The sequence below is a fragment of the Psammomys obesus genome, unplaced genomic scaffold, assembly GCF_907164565.1.
Source record: "Psammomys obesus unplaced genomic scaffold, mPsaObe1.curated_primary_1811, whole genome shotgun sequence".
Taxonomy (NCBI): domain Eukaryota; kingdom Metazoa; phylum Chordata; class Mammalia; order Rodentia; family Muridae; genus Psammomys; species Psammomys obesus.
This window is the reverse complement of record NW_026596109.1, coordinates 20,828,162-20,843,834: the sequence shown is the minus strand read 5'-3', so window position 1 is coordinate 20,843,834 and position 15,673 is coordinate 20,828,162. Positions and strand designations below refer to the sequence as shown.

Sequence of the window (15,673 nt, the reverse complement as noted above, 5' to 3'; positions counted from 1 at the left end):
TTTTATGCATAAGAATTATTGAACATTTACTATGGATAAAGTGATATAAAATCAAGTAGAAAAGTAATAGAAGTAAAATCATCTCATTCTTTCCCACATGACCCTTGTTCAGGAGCCACTGTGAGTCTTTACCTGCATGGACTGTGGTTCATCTTCTTTGGTTTGTCTCCTGACACCTCTCAATTGACCCCTCCTTGTACACTTTCAGGACAGATATTTGACTCACTCTAACTTGTAACAGTTGATGATGTCTATTATCAAAACAGTCAACCAAACGTCTTCCTGGCTATCTGACATGCTGAGTGTGTTTCCTCAGTCCTCTTTGCTGGTCCTGGGCTCTCCAGGGCCTACTGACAGTGCTTTTTGGTTTAGATCATGAAATCTTCATTACATTGATGTTTGGGTATTCTGTGTTTAAGAACTGGTAAGCTGATTGCCATTGAAAGCTTCCTGGTGGACAATGACAGAGGACCTCTTGTGTTTCAAGAGGAAGCTTCAAAGGCTAAGGTAAGGAAACGATTTTTAGACAAAGATAGCAAAGAAATAAATGTGATCATGATAGGATTTTGTAACTAAAGCTTCTCACTCTTGGGCGCTAAGGCCAAGGCAGTATGATGGGGTCTGATTGACCTGGAAAGGCATCCTTTCTCGTTTCACTAAAGAGGTTCAAGTGTTACTGACACTTTTATGAGACTTTGTTGCTGGGTGATGTATGAAAGGATAGTTCACATACATGCTCTGAAGGATGAGGTAGGATCAGGATGGGGACTGCATTAGAGATAGCCATATGATTCATAGAATTCATGGGCAATGACAGTGAACTTGTGTCACTTATATGGAAAAGTACCATGTTCTAAAATCAGATTTGTGCCACATGAGCTATGAGCGCCAAGACTGAGTTTCTTCATATTGATTAAATTATTTATCAATTCAATCAGTTATATTTCCAGTTACCTTGTGATCTAAAAAGAACGTGTGATTTAAAAAAACAAAACAAAGCCATAAGGTCTCATGTTTAACACAGGCTTGTTTTAAATTCACTGCTCTCCTTCCTCAGCCTGGATGGAGGCTGGGATAACATACATACTGACCACAAATGACCGGACTTAAAAAACAAACAAGCAGCAAATTGTTAACTTAATGAATGTTCTTCTTACGCCACAAGGAGGTTTGGGATACCCTCTTCCTAGGAGTAGGGTGCGAAGGGCCACAAGATAATATCTTTACATCTGCAATGGTGTCACAATAAAGATAAATGAGAGGGGAAAGGGCAGGGACACAAAAACGTTCACGGGAGGTGCAGGAGGGAAGTCCAGAGAGTGCAGGAACAGTGAGGGGGACACAGAACGTCAGAGCCACTGGGCTGCACAACAGCACACATGTACATATGAACCATATATGAGGTAGGAAGCCGACAGTATGAAAAGATGTCCAATGGACGGCTCAGCCGGTTGTCTAACTTTAGGCATGTTAACTGGCCCTTTTGAGTCATTTCTTCCCTTACAAAATAAAAGGGTTTGGCCAGAGATTTCTCTCTGAAGCTTTTCTGCAGCTTGAACATGCCATTATTCTAGGAATTTATACAAGTTACACATCAGTGAAACATCATAATGGCTTCTAAGCAGTGCCTTCTAAATTCGCATATTTATCCATTCAACAAATATTGAATGCGGGCCTACTAGCGTTTTAACTCTTCAACAAAGTGATGAAAGGTCCTCAGCTGTGCTCAGCTCCACTTGGCTTCTACACTTTCTTGAGCTCAATCAAAACCCGGGCCACAGCAGGCTGAGGGCAGATGCTTCACGGAAGGAGGGGCTGCTGCAGGATTTAACGTCAGGCTGACCCCAGGGCACAGACACCCACTTCCTCTTCAGAGCCACACTGTCCTGAAAACCCTTCCCGCTGCTCCTGGGGGGCACTACGGCTGGTGGATGTGGGGAGGGGCAGAGGAAGACAGAGGCGGGTCAACTTTTTCATGGTCAGCAGGGCCATGACATTTGTCTCCTGCTTTTTCCCCCATACTGGAAATAGAGTCCATGCGCTATACCTGACTCACACACACAGATCAATGGCATAAAGACAAAGCAAGAGGAATCCATGATGAAATTCCAATTGCAAGGTATAAAATAGTATGGATCAGTGCTGGAGGGCACACTGGTGAAATAAATGAGGGAATGTGACAATTTAAAAAAAAGTTTTTATTTAACTCTGTCACAGGATACCAGCATTCATGAAGTTGTCGTCTTAGGCTCCTTTCAGCCGCAACAGTTTCTCAGCTGTTTCTTGCTTTGGATGACAGTTTTGAGGAACACTGGCCAGCTATGTTGTAGACTGTTATTAAGTAGGATTTGTTTGATGTTTGTCCCATAATAAGACTAGGCTATAGGTTTCTTGAAAGCATGATGGAGGCAAACTGCCATTCATCCTATCATATCAAGGGTGCCTACCATCACAATAATATTTCATGGCTGGAATTGACTCCATCTTCTGGTTGACCGAGGGTTTGTTCTCAGATGAAAAGGTACTCCCACACCTCACCCAAACTGTCCTCTTTGGAAAGCTGTCACTATCTGAGGCCTGAATGTAATGGACAGAGAATTAGGCTTTACCACCTTGAAGGAGTAATTATGTAGACATTACTAGGGAATGTTGTGCATGGAACATTTGTATGTTATATCTCCGCTGTGTCCATGAATATATAGTGTACAAGTTCAGACTCCCAAATATCATTTTCTAGTTGAGTTGTAATCCAATGGCAGTTTATTAATTTCATTTTGCTCAGATTGTCTTGTTTTAGTCCACACGAGCTCTTTTAGCTAGCTCTTGAGGCCAGAATAGTTTGTTTGTTTGTTTTTTTTTTTTTTTTTTTTTTTTTTTTTTTTTTTTTTTTTTTTTTTACAAGACTTTCCTTACTTTTTACTCTACAGGGTTGTTTAAGGGTAATTGTATGTTTCCTGTTGTATGTTTCTAGAATTAATCATTTCCTCTGGGAATCTCTGTTTCCTTTCACCAGGGAATGGTTTCAGAAAGCACAGTCTGGGTGATCAGTGTGCTCATTGCTTTTGTGACGATTCTGATTTCGACGCAATGCGAACAAAGCAATGTACATAGAAATGCGTATATGTGCACATCTCCCTATAACAACACACGCATAGACATGTTTTCAAATACAACCATCTATACCAGGACATAGGTTCACGCCAACGATTCCAACCTCAATCTATCGTACATGCATCATTCTAGCTTTCTTTTGCGTATCTGTAAACTGATTGTAATAGTGAGAAACCCGGATCCGACTTACACTCACCATCCACTTACTTAATGGTTCAGTGCATGCACGCATGGAGAGCAAGAGTGCTCGCCCTGCACTCCTACGGAAACAACTTGGTCAGCCAGAGCACAGTGCTAATGGGCTACAGTTCGAGTCACTGTCAGTATTAGGTTTCTTAAGTTACTTGGGTCAGAACTTTTTCCTTCAAAGGTGTGTAATACAGTTTGACTCCTTTGGGTCAAAGGAGTTAATCACGGTGGGAAGAGCATTAAAACAAAAACAAAAACAAAAACAAATGTTATGCTTTACTTTTACTTGTTTTTTCTTTTTACTGTGATTGTCTATACACCATGACAGATGTTTGTCATATAACTGACATTACTGCCGTGTATAGTGTGTGATACAGATTCATGGCCATAAATGTCTCTGGGAAGCTGGACTTGGAAGGGTAGGACATAATTCCAGTTGCTCAGGAGGCTAAGGCAGAATGATCAAAAATTCAAGGCCTGCATGGGCTACTTAATGGGACCCTGTCTCAAACAAAAACAAAACAAAACAACACAAAACCAAAAACCAAACAGAGCTGGGGATAAAGATCAGTGGGTCACCTATCATGCCTGAAGCCTTGAGTTCAATCCCCAGTACCCCCCAAAAAACCACAAAAATGTCTGTACTTCATTTAGTTAGCTTCCTTCCTTTCCTTGAGCCCCTGGCAACCACTTTTCTTTTCCCTGTCTCTATAAACCTGCAATTAGGGGAATGTCATGTAATTAGAATCATAAAGTAGATGACATTTTCATATTATATATTATACTTAAAATATGCATCTGTGGTGCGTCTATGCGTTTTTATGGCTCAAAAGCTCATTTATTTATTTATTTATTTATTTTTGCACATCACTCCTTTATTATATTGATCTGGAAGGAGATTTAGTTCTCAACCTACATGGCAGGGTCAAGCAGCTGGAACTTGATTCAGCTAGTCAAAGACAAAAACTTGGTCATGATCAAGGCGCCCTTCACCTCTACAAAACAAGGCAATGGGATCTGAACACAGCAAGGGGTATTCCTGCCTCTTGAGGACAAGGAGTTCCGCCCATTTGATGTGAGGAATGGCTTATTTTCTAGTGACTGTTTCAACCACCACTAGAAACCTCAGAGGGGCTTCTATGTACCTGTGTGTGTGTGTGTGTGTGTGTGTGTGTGTGTGTGTGTGTGTACCTCTTTTTTTTTTTTTTTTTTTAAGAAAATGTAACAATAGACTTGCCAAGATTGATTCCAACCTTCTGGAGCCAGAAGAAGGTCCCTTAGGGTCAGAGAGGAGGTAGTAGTATCTTTTAAATAACCAGGGAAGTTACTTTCCCCTCCACTGGAATGGCTACAGTGCCCAGTTACCTAACCGCAGAAGAGCGCAGGACAGGCTCTAGGGGCAAAACTGGGCTGCAGCCTCTCATCGGTCATACCACAGCATGGTTCCTCCCTGACCTCTTCCTAAGCCCACTGCTAGGAAGCAAAGGACTGTAATTACTACCCCTCAACTCTCCTGGCAAGAGGAGGCGTCACTAGATGTGGAGCAAGGACCTGCAACCCAGAGGTATTGTTCTGACTGGACTCCATGAAGGGGGTGGGAGCCCTGGGGCCCCATCTGCGGCTACAGCTTGAACTGAAGATCCTAACGATGTAGTCAGTGTGTCGGGTGCTGGAGAAGGGTGCAGAAGGCATGATCAGGCAGGGAGGGTGTTCTCGGGGTATAGTCTGCCTCCTTGGCTTTACTTCTTGACCTTGCCCACAAGCTTCCATGACTTGATGAACGGGTCTCCTCATCTCCCAGGAACTTCATGGGCTACAAGTTCTTGTCTAGTTCATAGACGATGCGAATGCAGGTTGGCGGGTTCAACTCCAAGATGGCCTCTTCTGAGAAAACCTCCAGAGCCTTGATAATGCCCCGAAGGCTGTTGCCACGGGTAGCAATCAAGACCCTTTCTCCCTCCTTGATTCAGGGGACAATTTCTTCATTCCAGAAGGGCAGTGCTCTGGCAATAGTGTCCTTTAGGCTGTCACAGGAGGGCAGCTGGTCCTCAGTAAGGTCTGTGTACTTGCGATCCTTACAGATGTTGCTGTAGAAGGGATGATGGGACTCCATCGGAGGTGCTGGGACAGCGTAAACTCTCCTCAGGTCTTTACCTGCGCCTCACCATGCTTAGCAACCGTTTCTGCTCCATTGAGACCGGTTAGGCCCCCATAGCGTCTCTCACTGAGGCGCCAGAGTCCTGACCACTGGCAGCCACATATGGTCAACGGTACCCAGGCCCGTCCAGAGGGTCCGGATTGCTCTCTTCTGCACAGAGGTGAAGCAGATGTCAGTTTCATAGCCAGCGTCTCACAACACCTGCCCGCCGCGCTTTGCCTCCTCGTGGCCCGGCGGGCTCAGGCAGCATTGTCCCAGCCGCTGAAGCAGTTCTCCCGGTTCCGAGCCCTCTCACCAGTTTGTAAGCAGCCATGGCGACAGGCTGCTCCTTTGTAAGCAGCTCTTGGTGACAGGGGGTTGCTCATTTATTTTTGTTGTTGAATCATGTTTCACCACTTAGGCACGCTTCAGGTTAGCGCGCTTCATCTGCTAAGGACGGAACCTTTTGGGTACTGCTGTATTTGGGGTGGGGGAGCGCATAGTGGCTACGAATGAAACTATAAACATCAAGTTCTGAATGGACTTAAGTTTTCAAATTCGGTTGCAGAAATATCTAGGAGCATGCTTGCTGGGTTGTATGGAGGTAGATTTAGCTGTGTTGGAGAGTTCTGATGTCTTCTACTGTGAATGTACAGTTTGCATTGCCGTCCGCAGCCTCTGGCCATTCCTGTAACTATATACCGTTGACTTTTTTTTTTTTTTTTTGCCATTTTAATGAGTGGATAGTCATATTTCTTTTTTAAAAATATAATTTATTTATTTTTATTTTATGTGCGTTGGTGTTTAGCCTGCATGTATGTCTGTGTGTGGATGTCAGATCTTGGAGTTACAGACAGTTGTGAGCTGCCATGTGGGTGCTGGGAATTGAACCTGGGTCCTCTAGAAGAGCAGTCAGTCCTCTTAACCACTAAGCCATCTCTCCAGCCCCGGATAGTCATATTTCACTGTTGCTTCTATACATAGCTTTAATGATAAGACATTGACATTTTTTTTTTCGTTTTTCATTTTTTTAAATGATTTTACGCTTTCTTTTGTTGGGTGACTGCTCAGATCTTTTGTCCACATCTAGACTGGGACATAGGATCTCATTGCAGCATAGGCTTGTCTGGAGTCCCCATATGGCCGGGGATGACTACTGTGGTTTGAGTGAGAAGGCCCTCACAGACTCACATTTTTTAATTCTTTGCTCCCTGTTGGTGGCTATTTGGGTGGGGGTGTGGGTTTGTTGGAAGAGGTGTGCCACTTGGGGTGGGCTTTGACGTTTCCAAAGACTCCTGCCCGTTAGATCTCTCTGCCTCCTGCTTGTGGGCATCGTGTAAGCTCTCATCATGGACTCTAACCCTCTGAAACCATAAGGCTGATTAAACATTCTCTTTTATCAATAGCCTTGGTTGTGGTGTTTTGAAACACAAATAGAAATGTAACGGAGACGATGACATTTAACTCTTCATCTTTCTGCCTTCGCCCCCGGCCCCTGCAGGGCTGGGATTACAGCTGTGCATCACCACCTCCCATTGTTGTTGTTTTTTTAATAACAAAAGTTAAGGGTCTGTGGTACACCTGGGCGTGTACTTGTCCTCTCTCCTTCTCTCTTCCCATTTCTCAGATATGAAGGGGTGAAGGGCCTATGCCAAGCCAGCAAGCCTCACACCCAACCCTGCCCTGATTTTCTGAGTAGTGTCTTTTACTGAGAAGTCTTACATATTAATAAGACGGTTATAAAAGTTTTTCTTGGTTGAATTAACTTTCTGTATTTTATATAAAAGCTCATCAGACTAGAAATCGTCTAGATCTTTTCTAACACAATTTTACCTACAGCTTTTGAAATGATGATGTGAAATTCACAATTCTACTTTAAGAGAGACAAAAGATAGTTTTCCCAGGATCCACATACGAATAGCCGTGGCTCAGGGATACAGATCTAGGTCACCCCAATTTCCACCGTCTGATGTGCTAACAACGTTTATAGTAACAGAGCAAAGAAAGTAATAAATCAAAACATGATCCGAATGTGCACACTTAAGCAGTTGTGGGTGGGTTATCGTGAGGCAGGGAACTTGGCTGCAATCTGACTAGATCCTGGCCTTTGGTAGAAATGGGCTGATTCTAGTTGCAGGATCTTAGGTCAGCCAGAGATAGGCAATAAATGCCCCCCTCTAAGCTAGCCTAAGCTAATTCGGAATTAGGTTCCACAACTGTGACATTCCAACCCTCTGCATTGCTGAGGCTTTTAACCAGCGAACCAGATTTGCCAAATGTTTACCATAAGACACAGCAGTTTTGAATTTTGCGTACAAGACTGATTAATTATGAACTAGTTTTATGAAAAGTCAAAGCTCTGAATCCAGTCTTGTTATTTCTGGTTTCTTAAGATGGAAGCATGAATTCCTGATTTTCAACCGGCCTTCTTTCCTGGCGTCCCCAGTCAAGGCCCCAGGGAGCCCCTGTCCATCACCTCCACCATGCTTCATACGTTCGAATGAGTCATGCTTCATACGTTCGAATGAGTTGTGTCTTCACGTTTTTTAGTCCCAAAGAAAACTTTTCCTGAGGTTTACTGTTTAAAAGTTAGTTATTGAAACTGTTGATATCTGTGGTGGATGTTAAACTATCTTTCTGTTATGAATTCTGAGCTTATTATAGTCTGAGAACATTGTATAAATTCTATTATTTTAAATTTCTGAGTGTGCATTGTATGGCTAAGATTAACCTCTTTTAGGTAGTGTTCGACTTACGGTCGAGGAGAATGTGTGTTTTACTATGCTGCAGACTTAGTACTAATATTTGTGTAACACCCTTCCTCACTCGTTGAAAGCCTGGCTTCTAAAGTGATGGCATCAGGAGAGAGGCTAAGTCGTGAGGGACCTGTGCTCTCATGACTAGGATTAGTCCCTTTATAAAAAGCTTCACTGGGCCCCTTCACCCCTCTGCTTTGTGTTCGGCCACAGAGTGAGAGTGGACTCCTCGAGCCAGGAAGAGCGCACTCAGCAGACAGTGGTGCTGACAGCCGCTCAGTTGCAGATTTCTTGGATTTCTCAGGCAGCGGCATAGTGAGCTTCAGGTGTGCCAAGTGCACACCTGGAATGGTACTCTCAGTGGAGGAGCTGTCTCCAGGATTAGTCTGTGGGCATGTCTGTGGAGTACTTTCTTCTTTCTCTTCTTTGTCACTGTCATTGTTATTTTTGTTGTTGCTATTCATTGGCTTAATTTTTTTATTTTTTATTTTTTTTTGAGACAAGGTTTCTCTGTGTAGCCTTAACTGTCCTGGAACTCACTTAGTAGACGAGCCTGGCCTTGAACTCAGAGATCACCAGCCTGTGCTAGGATTAAAGACGTGTGTCACCATGCCTGACTTATTAATTTTTTTTAGGATATATTTTATCATATTCTTTCCCCTCCTCCAAGTCCTCCCAGATCCTCCTCACCTCCTTACCCATCAAAGTTCATGCTTTTCCTTCTAAAACAACAACAAAATAAAAACAAAATCCAAAAGACACAAAACAAAATAAACCCAGAAGGTTTTTCTCTCCAGGCAGGTATTAGTCACAAACAGCTTCTCGGTTAGTGGTGGGACTAACCTTTTCTCTGGTGGGAACTTGCATGGGTCTGACATTGGGTTGGTATCACTCAGTCCTCTTCAGAGAGGTGTCTTCTTGCAAGAAATGGTACTTAACCCAGATACCCACAAAAGGATAGTGTGTAAAGAGTGTGAGGCAAGTATCAGAGAACTCAGCCTTAAACGGAAGGGCTTTTATCAGCCTGTCCCCTTGAAGCTCAGGGATCTATTTGGAGGAGAAGTTAGAGCTGATAGATGGCTCCAAGGGGTATTCCCTTAACTGCTAATTGATGTAGGAGAGCCCAGGCCACTGTGGGCAGAGCCATCACTGGGAAGTGGTCCTGGGTCGTATAAGAAAGCGAGGTGAGCAAGCCAGAGGGAGCTGGTCAGGTGGCAGCATCCTTCCGTGCCCTCTGCCTCCAGGTTCTTGAGTGAGTTCCTGTCCTGACTTCTCCCAGTGATTGACTGTGCTGTGGCAGTGTAGTACAAGATGGCCTGGCCGGGGTTTGGTTAGAGCGAAAGAGAGCAAACCATGAGAACAACCGCTGTTGTTTATAAACTATTCAGTCTGGTGATCCTGTGATAGCAAGTTTGAACAGACCAAGTAAGATACGCTGTTGTAGGGTCAAGTGTTCCATAAATGTTAACTTGATGAAACAGATTACAGCGCCGTTCAGGCTGACTGTATCCTTACCTACTTTCTGGTTGCTTGAGCTCTCGATTATTGAAGGAGAATACATTTCTCCAGTGAAAATAGTAGTATTTATTTATTTTTCCAGGAAGTTCTGTATCCTTTTGTGTCTTATACTCTGATGATGACTTGTTAGGGCCACAGATGTTAAGCTTAGGATGTTATGTGCCCACCCCCCCCCCTCAAATTACCTTCCTTACCACTGTGGACTTTCCTCTCTCGATTTCCCTTGCTCTAAGGTATGTGCTGCCTGAAATTAACATAGCTGCTTCAGCTTTCTTTTCAGTGGTGGTACTCCTGGATTACTGAGAGAATTTGGTTTGTATCTGTGATGTCTGCTCATCATTTTTCTTCTCTCCTTGTCCTTCCTGATTTTCACTGACTTTCTGCATGATGTATGTGGGATTTTAATTGTTCAATTTTACCTTCTATCTTAGCATATTGACTATATATTTTAAACAACGTTAATCTAGGTTGTTTAAAATTCATCTATTTCTATCCCAAATAAAACCATTTCACTTAATACGAAGTACAGGTGCTTTCCACTAAAATATTTCTAGCTGATTCTTTCCTCCTCTCCCTGATGACATCACTGTCAATTGTTTTACTTATATATAAACAAAAGCACAATTCATTATTAGAATTATTAAAGAGTTATCATTTAGATAAAATAAATACAATAGAAGATTTTCTCTTTATGTTCCTCCCACCTTTCATTCTTTCTGTAGGTTCATGTTTCTGAGCTATATAGCGTCCCTTCTTTTAATTAAGTATTTTAATTAGTTAATTAATTAAATTAATTACATTTTGTAAAGAATAGTGTGGCCCCGCATGCATTTTGAGGGTTTCATTCACGAACTGTATTTACATTACTTCCACCCCTCCCCCTCCCTGCTCCAGTTCCTCCAGTGTCCTCCTCTCCCTGTCAGGTTCACTCGACATCTCCTTTCTTACTACATGCATGTCTTTACATGTATATATGAGCACAGACAGCATGCTGAGTGCACTTAGTGTTGTTCATATGTTCGTGTATCTAGGGCTGGCCACTCGGGCCGGGTAACCTACCGGGGCTTGTTTGTATTTCTTAGACAGGGCAGCTCTCATAATGAATTGCCCTTTTGTTCATCGGAGAGTCTTTATTTCTCCCTCACTCTTTAAGGAAAATTTTGTGGACATATTATTCTAGCATAATGCTTTTTCCCCTCTTTCAAACAAGCTTCTCACGTCTCTCTTTTAGCTGCCATGGCTTTTCACATAATTCATATCCTTTTTTTTCTCTAGAAGTAAATTGTGTCTATTTGCTCCCTTTTCTTTTCCCTTTAAATTCTCTTTTTAGTTTGAGTAGAAACTGCCAGGTGTACACATTCTGGAATTTATCCTGCTTGGCAATGTGGGTGTGTTTGCCACTAGATTCTGTCGAATTCTTGGCCATTGTTACTTCAGATATCTCCTCCCTCCTGTTGTTTCCGTTCCTCTGAGATGCTAAGTATTTTGAAATCATCTTGTAGCTTTTTGATATGTTGTTCCATTTCCATCATTTTTTTTTTTTGTATTTAATATGGGAGGTTTCTACTGACACCTCTTTAAACTCATTGATTTGTTTCACGGAGTCTCATCGTTCTCCCAGTGAGCCCTTCAGAGGTATTCTCCATTGCTGATGCAGGTCTCTTTATTTCTGACTTTTTTCCTGATTATTAATTTTTGAATGCATTTCCACGTTGCTCGCTTTACCTGCCTGCACTGTGTTTGCTCACATTTTGTGCTGGAACCCTTATCAAGTCAATTAAAATTATTTCAATTTCATATTTGTCAAACGATTCTCCAATCTGTATTGTGTCTTTAAAAAAAAAACTTTTATTTTTATTTACTCTGTATTGAATTTCCTTGTGAGCCATAGTTTCTGTTTCTTCTGGAATTATTTTTTTCTTTTTTTCTGTGTTAGCTCCTCTTCTGGTGTAGGAACATTCTGTTCCTCTCTAATGAGGATAATTTCAATGTGACAGAAAGAGTGTATTAATCCAGCCACGAGTTTGGCAGGGTGGTGGCACATTCTAGATGCTTTGCTAAACTTGACATGACTGATGACTGATGGGCAGAGACTCTACATGTAAATCCTTAATTTCTGCAGTGCATTTTGTGAGCACATGCCGCAAAATGTTATCATTCTTTCATGGGTCATTGTCACAGGCAAGCCCTACTGTCTTTCCCAGGCATGCCTACCTGATACCACCAGTCAGTGCCAGAACAGCACATATTGTTTCTATTGTTCAGATAGTTGGTAGCTTTTTGGGTATTCATATCTTTGGTGGTGTAGAGAGAACTTTTGGAATAAACATGAACATTTTGATATGCACCAGTTTGTAGGGTTTTCTGGTTTGAGTACATAGCAAGCCATTTCCAGAGGTTACCTCAGGCTGTATACAAGAAGGGCAGCCCAGACTACGGTTAGTCTGCTTCTGAGTCTTGCTTTGTGTCTCCACCCTATTTTTTTTCCTTTTCTTGCATTGTTAATTTCCTTTCTTGTTCTTTAATCATGTCTCCTAATTTTTCATTGGAAGCTAGAGCTGGAGTAGAGGCCCTTCATGTAAGACCAGTTGCTTACCTCCTGAGTTCGTTAGCTTCCAAGGTCAGAAGGTTCTAGCTTCTCTAGTTTCCTTTTGCTCATTGTTTTATTTTTATCATTTTAGCTTGTTTAATGATTTCTCCTTCAGGAAATTCTCACCCCACAAGATCCACTGTTGTACCACAGTTCTCCTCCAGCAGAGTAGCTGTGGGGGATGGAAAACTCTGCATAATCTCATGACAAAAGGAGTTTTGGTCTTTTATGGGCCCAAGCTGTGATCCATAAAACTGCCTGTTCATTCCTTACCCCTCAGGTAGGAAAAGTCAAAGTGTGCTAGCTTGAGTGAGCAGCTTGTCCCTGTCAGGGATAAAGCTTTGGCAAAGTAAGTTTTCCTGGAGAGCAGTCTTGCTTTAGAGAACACATTTTCATTTTTTAAAATTAAATTTAAAGTTACTGTACAAAATGATTTTTAAAAATACGTCATTTCATACATACTTCATTGTACCTTTTTTTTTTTTGCCTTCTCTCTTCCTTTCTTCTCTGTACCACTAGTCCTCTTACTACCCCAGTAGAAAACATTCTGCCTTATTTCAAAATGATGATTTTGTCCCACCACCCTCATAGGCACAAGGAGTTCTTTCTGGTGAGAATCTGGTGGCATTCCTGGAAAAGTAGGGACCCCACTAAGCCTGAGTCTCCCAAGAGTTACTCTCCAGAGCTCACATCCAACCTCCCCAAATCTCACCTAAGTACTTCTTAAATGTCTGCTCTGGTTTGGGACTCCGCAGACTTCTGCTGCCTACAAGCCAGCCTTGGCTTCATTTGTGAAGACCTAGGCTTAGAGAGTCTCAGAGGTGCAGAGGGCTTCTTTGTCAAAATAATTGTTATCAGAAATTTGAATAATAAATTTGATGGCCTATAATAGATTTTGTTTAGAAAAAATCAGGTTGATGACAGAGTGAATCAAAGTTGAAATCCATGTCACTAACAGGCGGAGAAAATGCTAATAACCCATAAGATAGAAAAAAAAAATGTCCATACCCCCCATCTGTCAAAGGTCTGAGTAACCAGTCATTTACACAAATTAAATCTTTAGTTTTGGCCCAACTTCAGCTATATGATTCCCAGTGGCAATTGCGCTATTGCCAGTGTGGTGTGCTAAAGAAATATTTCTGTTTCCCTTAGTTCCCTAAACTGAAATGTTGACTGTATCTAGTGTGTATTATAAAAACTCAAGATAGTAAAAAACAAAAACAAAAAAAAAGTGCTTTATAAAAGGAAATTAGTCTCTGTAATATTTTGTCAAATGAGACAGGATACAACTAGATAAAATAGCTTAAAATGTAAAGTAGAATTTGATTATTTTTAAATATGTGAAGGATTGACAGGTCCATCAAATATGCCAGAGTTACAGCTTTGATCCTCAGTGGGACCCTAGTGGCTAGAAAGAGCCAACGCCATTTCCGAGAATGTTTGCCTTGGATGAAGTGAGAACAGCTCTCACATCCTGGTTACCATCGCTCATCAATTCCCATCAGGCAGCTGGAAAGCTGGAAGAAAACCATGGACTATGAAGGGGCACATTAGCATGTGGAGGCTGGCGCCTGCCCATCTGCACATGAAAGGTCACAGGAAGGTATTTGCAACGAGGAGCAGCAAGTTACAACCAGTCTCCAGATCTGTACCTGTCAGATAGAGGTTGACACCTGTGACAGGTACATTCTCATTTCCACATGTCTTGTGCAAAATCAGATGTGCTCACAACAGCATGGCAGCCAAGGGTCAAGGGCTTTGCTTTTCAGCATCGAGGCACTCAAGAGGCCCTGATGGAAAGTCCCTGGGAGTCACCTTTTCAGGTGTGCACTCGCACGAGAGCCAGGCCAGCAGCAGGCTTTGGTTAAGAATTGTCAGAGGACAGGCTGGAGGAGTCATGCATGGCAACACTTCGTATCCTTGATGCTCAGAAGCACCCATCCCTCCCTGACCTGGCTACACACAGGCGCCGGTCTCTGGAAGGCCAGCAAGTTGTTCTCTGTGCCCTGTTGCTGCTCCCGGTGTTGTGAAGCCCTCTGGAGGGGACAAGAATGGGGCATTTCAGAGCAGAAAATTTGAAGTGTTCCTGTAGAGTTGGAGCTAGATTGATTGTTCTTTGAGGTTTGAAGGTGTCCGGGAAGAAGAGAAGAAAAACAGGGTTTCTAGAACTTCTTAAACAAATGATAGGTCTTGGTGAGCACTTTGAATTACTTTAGGCAATCCAAGGTCAACATAGAATTCCCCAGGACCACAGCCTGGAGGAAGGGGTGGGCTCTCTGCCCTTCTACTTGTGCAGTTATGCGACTGACACCTGATCTTTAGAGGGCAATGTTTTTCCTCTAGGGAAAGTATTGCAGGGACTCATGAACATTTTCCTGTGACCTTTCTTGAGACCGAGGGCAGGTATGAGATGTTTGCAGGGGAGAATGTGGCCTGAGGCTACTGATATGGAGATTCTGGTGCCACCTTAATAGAGAGACAAGACGTTTGGAGGTGCCTGTCCGCAGCTCATGCAGAACTTCTCAGAATGAGGGGTGAATCATGGCGCCTCTGCAATTATGAGGATGCTAGGTAGGGTGTGGCTGGTATTTGTTTTAAGTTTCGGGGACATAGGACATTTGATAAACCAACTTACCCTCCTTTCTGTGGTGGTTTGAATGAGAATATCCTGATAGGCTCACTTATTTGAATATGCAGTCCCCAGTTGCTGGAACTGTTTGGGAAGGGTTAGGAGGTGAGGCCTTGTTGAAGGAAGTATCACAGGGAGAGAGAGGGCTTTGAGGTATCAAAAGACTTTTGCCATTTCCAGTATCTCTTTCCCTGACTCGTGATTGTGTCTCAAGATGTGATATTTCAGCTACTGCTCCAGTGTCAGGCCTGGCTGCCTGCCCGTTGCCATGCTCCCTGCTGTGACTTTATGGACTCTAACCCTCTGAAACTGTGAGCCAAAATTATTTCTTTGTGAAGTTGCCCTGGTGATGGTGTTTTATCATAGCAATAGAAAAGTAACAAATATACATCCTTTTCCTTCCTTTCTTCCTCCTTCTTTCCCTCTTTTCCACCCTCACTCTCTCTGTTTGTTCATCCCTCTCTTCCTCCCCTAACTCTCCTAACTCTCTTTTTTCTCATCCTTCTACCCTCACTTCCCCTCTTAATCCTTCTTTTATTTTCTATCTTCTTCTTTTCTTTTTTTCACTGCCCCTCTCTAATTTTTCCCTCTTTTAGGTCAGTGTGAGGAAGTTCAGGACCCTGGACTTGTGGCCTTTCCTAAAAGGCCTTTTCACTAGAGCCTGCCTGCTCTTTGCTTTGTTTCTGACCCATGTGTTCTATGCAGTTTTATCAAGTGCTTTGGGTAGAGAGTTTCTGTCCTTT

At 42.7% G+C, this 15,673-nt stretch overlaps 1 pseudogene; it reads right to left on the bottom strand.

The window, feature by feature from the left end:
- Nucleotides 1–4,954: 4,954 nt before the first annotated feature.
- Nucleotides 4,955–5,823, bottom strand: LOC129692418 (phosphoglycerate mutase 1-like; annotated as a pseudogene).
- Nucleotides 5,824–15,673: the final 9,850 nt, after the last annotated feature.